Below are 6000 nucleotides of genomic sequence, written 5' to 3' on the forward strand. Positions count from 1 at the left end.
AGGGGGAGGTGCTGAGACCCAAGGGCATCTCAGTATAGCTAGTGAGAGCCAGAATTGGGGTCAGACCATGGCTAGGCAGCTCCCAGACCCAGCCATGCCCCTGCATACGTAGCCACATCATGGACAGGGACGGCCTCCCCACCAGTGCCAGGCCCTGTACTGTTCGACACCACTTTGTATGCCCGGCGCATGGGTCTGGCCCCCACCCCGGCCAGTGGGCGTTCCTGAAGCCCAGCCCTCTTCATCCGGCAGACTGAGAGGTACTAGGAATGTGTAAGCAGGTGGCCAGGCAGGATGGACACTTCTGGGGGTGGGGATCCCTGGCCAGAGCTCATAGGCATCCATCTCATGGGAAATTGGACTGCCAGGGCACTAGCAAGCAGACTGGTGAGGGGAAGGTGGGACCTTGGGAGCAGGAGAGGGGATGAGGAACAGGGCTCCAGGCCTGGAGGTATCCACTCCCCTACCTGCGGGCCCTGTGCCCCCTAGAAGTGTGTAGGGCCGAGGAAAGAGCCTGGACTCAGAGAAGGCCAGGTTGCAGGCACAGCTTGGTGGCTGCGTCCCCACAGGGCCACCCCAGGGGGCGTGAGACCACTGGGCACCTGTACGGGATGGGGCCGAGTCCAAGCAGGGCCAGAAATAAATTGGTAACCTTGACCCTGTCTGTGTTCACATTTGGAATTTTGTTTACCTTACTGAATTCGTTTTCTTTTTAATACTGTATTATATTTGATTGCTGAGGTTTTGGTGCCCTCTTACGTTTTGTGCCCATGGTGAGTGCCTCACTTGCCTCACCCTCGCCTGGGTGCCCCCTGCGTCATGCCCCAGCCCAAGGCAGAGAGCAGCTTGCCTGGCGCACATGACTCGTTAACTTTATGGCCGTGTCTGCCGGGAGACCCGCCTCCCGCCTGAGCCCCCCGGATGCCACCCCCACAGCTTTTCCCAGACTCCATTGTCGGCATGGCTTGCTGAGCAGAAACACTGGCCGCTTTATGGGGAGAAACCTAATCAGGGTGGGGGTGGCTGTATGAGGTGGGGGCCGGCTCGCAGTGGCCCCGAGCCAAGCCTGAGGTGACTGTGGGGTGACACCGTCTGTCTGCCTCGCTCACTCCAGACATCCGCCTGGCCCTGAAAGGGCCACCTGCCCAAGGGCCTCCCACACACCTGTCCTGGGCCTACCCCACCCCCAACCCAGCCGCTGTGGGTGCAGGACGGGGTATGGGCGCAGGATGGGGTGCAGGCAGCAGCTGCCCATCAACCCAGTGGGCTGGTGGCTGGCCCCCCCCTCAGGCCATGTTGCCCTCCTCTGCCCGCTGGGAAGGGGGGTTGCTGTGGCCTGGCCCCAGACAAATGGGCATTTCTGCCGTTCCTCCCCAGACTGCAGGTCAGATGGGCAGGCATCTAACCCCCCAGCCACGGAACTGCTCCCCCACGGGACGTCAGCCCCTTTCCCAGCACAGCCCCGCCCTGTGTGCTATGAACACTCCCTGGGTGGGGAGTGCGCAGGGTGGGGAGCCCCTGCCCCCCATCTATTTCCATGTCTCTTTGCCTGCAGGGAGCTGTCCGCCGGGGTGGCGTGAGCATGCTGCCTGGTTCCTCGCAGCCTCCCATGCCAGCCCCCTGGGCCGGGGGTTCAGGTGCCCGCCCAAGGGGCAGGGTATGCCCCCACAGTTGCAACAGAGCGGGGTGTGAGCAGGGAAAAGGGGGGCCCCGTGGGAAAGGAGCAGAATAAAGGGGGGTGGCTGCTCCTGGCAGAGGGCCAGGCACGGGCAAAGGCTAGGAGGTGAGGGGAGCCTGGGAGATGGGCGGGGAGGTGGGGGGGGCTAGGCATCCAGTCAGGGCTGGGGGCCGCGTGGGCGGGGGCAGCTGTGGGAAGGAGCAGAGGCGCCCAGAGCAAGTGTCAGGGCAGTGATGGACGGCCTGGCTGTCTGGGCTGTGGGCGGGGCCGGCCTTCAGGGAGAGGCGGCAGAGGGCGGGGGTGTGCAGTGCTGGGCACCCTCCCCCCAGGCCACCTTCCCAGGACCCTCTGCCGCCTGCTGGCGTGGCCTCCAAGGCTCCACCTCGCTCATGGTCATGTGGGCAGCATGCCAGGAGCAGATGGGACCTGGGCTACCTGGCTCCTGGTGCCATCCTTGCCCCAGCAGCTAGTGTGGGGCTCTGCCCAGCCACCCTGCACAGGCTGGAGATTCCCTGCTCATCCCTTCCCCTTGGGTTGAACTTGTTCTCCCTCCCCTGGGTGTGTCAGTCCAGGGAGGGCGGCTCTGCCAGAACAAGCTGAGCGTCGTGGGCGTCGATGCACTGGGCAGCCCTTGCTGCCACCTGTGGCCTCGCCCGCACCCTGAGGACCCCTCTTCCCCAGATCTTCTGCTCGGTTTGCAGTTGGGGGTCCCTGGCCCCCACTTGCCCTGACCCCGGGAAAGCCGCAGCCTCTCTCGGAGTCTTACTGGCTTTTTCTTTGAAGGGAGGTATTAGCTCCAGTGGTCTGATCACCCTAGTTAATGCACAAAACGGACAAAGGGCTGGGATAGGAATGGGTGCAGGTCCTGGTAGCCACCTGGCATGGCCCTGGTCCCTCAGCGTGGACACGTGGCCTCCCTGCCTCTAAGGACGAGGCCTGGGGCTGGGTGTCTGCGACCCAACATCGTCCAGCCGGGACCAGCCGCAGGGGCCGTTTGATCTGGTTTCCTCTCTTGGCTGTGCCACCAGGCAGGGTCAGGGAGATGGGCTAGGCCAAAATGCAGGATCCCCCGACAGGGGCATGCAGGAGGCCCCTGGGGAGGGCAGCAGGCAGGGATGGTGGGCATACTGCTGGGGTTTGGGCATGACGGGGTCTCTTCCCAGGCTGACCTTTGTCACTTTGTCGCTTTTCTATACCCAGGCAGGCCAAGGAGTAATGTCCATGCAAGACGTCCTGTCCCCACAGCTGGCCTTCCTCGTGGTGAGTGGTGGCCCCACAAGCATGCTGGACAGACCCCTGGGGGGCCTCCTTCCCCCTGGCGTGGTGCATGCTTAGTACCAGCTGCAGCCCCCTGCACACAGCTGCCTGCCATCCCTGTCTTATAGCGGAGAGGGGTGCAGTCAGAGCTGCATCCGTCCCCTTAACTCCACCTCAGCCCTCAGGCCCAGGGGTCTTTTGATGTGACTCTAACAGTCCCGTTGCTGAACCTCCGCTGAGGCCGGGTCCTCCCCGAGGGCCCCTGGCTTGCCCACCTCGTCTGCCCAGATGCGCCTGCATCCTTCTCACCTTTGGCCCTGCTGGTCTCTGAAGGCTGAAAGGCTTCTTTGGCCTCCCTTGGCAGATCGGGTGTTTCTCTCTGCTATGAGGACCCGCTGTCCCGGAGACTCTCATGTGTGTGCTCCTACCTGCCTGCCTAGGGTCTCCCTGCCTTGAGTCCCCTCTGTACCCAGAGGACCTGAGGCTGCAGCCCCCAGCCCACCTGCCACAGACAGAGGATCGGCTGGGGGAGCCATAGGGTAAGTCCTGCCTGGCATGAGAAGGGAAGCCCCATGGAGGAAATGTGTCACACCGTGCTGCTCCCAGGCCAGTTGGGGGCTCATGGGGAGGGCCGGGTGGGCCAGGCTGTGTCTTTGTCCCCCACTTCTCCCTGCCCTTGGATGGCCCTTTGTGTAGCCCTTGGCTCCCTCCTGGGGCCAGGCTTGCCTATGCACCGAACACAGGCTCCAGGGCCCAGGCAGGGCAGGTGGGTGTGGAATGTGGAGTGGGGGCAGTGGGAGCTGGCACAGTGCCCCAAACGTGAATTCCAGCTGGGATTGGCAAGCTGAGGGTGGCTGACTGCATGAACTCCGTATCTCAGGGAGGAAATTGAGGCTCATGAGGTGGAAGGTTTGCCCAGGGGTGCTAGGGCCTTGGCCGGCCTGGGTGGTCTCAGGGATATAGGCAAGGGCCCAGTCATAGGCTTGGGGTCCACTTAGGACCCTGTCTTCATTTGAACCCATGGAGGGGCGTGGATGGAGACAGATAACAGCAGCTCATGGTCTGGGGACAGGGAGCCGAAGTTCACTATAGACACTCTGAGTAGACACCACGCAGGGACCTGAGTGCTGGGACCTCAGTTTCCCATCTGCCAGCCCAGGAGCTCAGATTTGGGACAGGGGAATAGGCCCCCCATATCCTCTCAGGCAGATGTCATTGCTGGGCCTTGGGGGAACCTGGAGTGCCCGTGGCCAAGGCCAGACAGTGCTAGGCTGGGCAGAGGGAGGTACCCCTAGCCCTGGGGATCCTTCCCCAGCTCTGGCCAGAGCAGTGTTTGAGCCCCTGATGCCCTCCTTGGGTTGCGGGGCTTCAGGCTTGTCCCCCTGCCCTTTGGGTGCAAAATGAACCTACCAGGGTCTGTCCAGAGAGCAGCAGTGCCCTGATGAATGGAACTGCGGATGGAGACCACTTCGCAGTGGGCAAGGCCAAGTTGGGAGAGCCGGCGGGAGCCATGCCTTATCTGGGGCCAGGGACTCAGCCTGCCCTTGCCTCAGTTTTCCCACTGTGAAATGGGATCGGTGACACCAGGGTTGTGAGGACTGGACAACTCGGCCCAGCCTGGTGCCTGCCTGGAGGAGGTGGCCTGCTTAGGAAGTAGCTGTGGAAGGAGGTTTGGGGTCCACGTTCTGAGTCCACAGTGGCACCCAAGAGCTCAGAGTTATGTTAGCGCTTCCCCAAGCAGGAAACAGAATGTTCCAGTCTTCACTCAGCTGCCTGTCAGCTATGTGACCTCACAGAAGTCATGGGTCCCAGGAAGGAGGCCCAGCAGCCAGCACCGGGAGCAGTAGGTGGGGATGCTGATGCCGGGCCCCCCCATAGCCCCCTTTCTGGGCTCCATCCTAGGCCCCGGGAGCCCTGAGCTCAGGCACTGGGCATGGAGTCTCTGCTGACCCTCAGACGCTCTGGGCGTCTCACGAGTGTCCCTGCCTCTGACCCCGGCCACCTGGCTCCTGGGATCCAGCTCCCTGGTGGGAAGACAGAGCAGCAGCCTGTGACCTCGCCCCAGTGGGCACAGCTTGGGCCGCCCTGGATGGCAGGACTGGAACTGGAGCCCACAGGGCCGCCTCCCAGCTCGTGTCTCAGTGGCCCCTGTCCAATAGGTGGACGATGCCCAGCCCTGAGGCTACTCAACCCACAAGACACTCAGCCTGGGGAGGGCAAGACAGGGGCTGCGAAAACCCTCCCTTCCCTCCCCGCCCTCCCCTTCTCTCTCTCCCTGCCTTGGGTGGGTGGCTCTCCCCAGCATGGACCCTGCCCGGGTGATGACAGCCACTCCCCAGGAATGATGAGGAGTCCCTCAGTGCTTCCAGGACCCTCCACCGTCCCCCACCTGACTGCAGAACCCCATGCCTGAGCCCCCAGCCCCTGTGCCCTGCGCTGCTCTATTCCTCCTTCCCTCCAGGAGGCGTCTTCAAGGCAAAGAAGCCATCGGTGCCGAGACTGACCGCCCTTTGGGGTGAGGTAGTAGGTTGTATAGTTTGGGGCTCTGCCCTGATATGGGATAACTATACAATCTACTGTCTTTCCTGAAGTGGTTGTAATTTCTGCGCTGGATGGAGCATCCGGGACCCTGACTGCGTGTGGGGCTGGCCAGCTGTGTGTGTGGGGGGGCTGTTGGTGGGGGTGGGTGGGATGCTGTCGGTGGGGGTGGGGTGGCCTTAGCGTGAGTAGGGGGCAGTGGATGCCATGCCACCAAGCCTGATAGGCTGTGTGGCCTTTGGGCCTCATTTTCCCCATCTGTGCAGCAGGGCAACCAAAGGTTGAAGGAGATACTGTGAAGTGCCCAGGGTCCGGTTGGGGCAGGCTTCCCCCTCCCGCCACCCCCACATCAGACTTGTAGCACCTCCACGCATCCCTGCGGCTGACAGGCCCCAGTAGAAGGAGCCAGGGACCAGGAAGGGAAGGGTTGTGGGACTGCAGGAAGCCATGAGGCAATGAGGGAGCCTTGTCCACTCCCCTAGGGAGACTCCATGGGGCCCCGCCTCGCTCTGCACATCCCCCAGGAC

The 6000-nt window shown here is 62.9% G+C and overlaps 1 protein-coding gene across 7 annotated transcripts in view; it reads left to right on the forward strand.

The window, feature by feature from the left end:
- LOC143691130 (uncharacterized) overlaps positions 1-5572 on the forward strand; it is a 56710-nt gene extending 51138 nt beyond the window's left edge. For 3 of the 7 annotated variants that reach the window (XR_013179360.1, XR_013179361.1, XR_013179355.1), the window contains exon 4: positions 1556-5572. The gene's annotated coding sequence lies outside the window, so the exon portion shown is untranslated. The remainder of the gene's footprint in view (positions 1-1555) is intronic. The other 4 variants (XR_013179358.1, XR_013179356.1, XR_013179359.1 and 1 more) reach the window with 4 other exon arrangements.
- Positions 5573-6000: the final 428 nt, after the last annotated feature.

The sequence above is a fragment of the Tamandua tetradactyla genome, chromosome 7 (genome assembly GCF_023851605.1).
Source record: "Tamandua tetradactyla isolate mTamTet1 chromosome 7, mTamTet1.pri, whole genome shotgun sequence".
NCBI classification, from domain to species: Eukaryota; Metazoa; Chordata; class Mammalia; order Pilosa; family Myrmecophagidae; genus Tamandua; species Tamandua tetradactyla.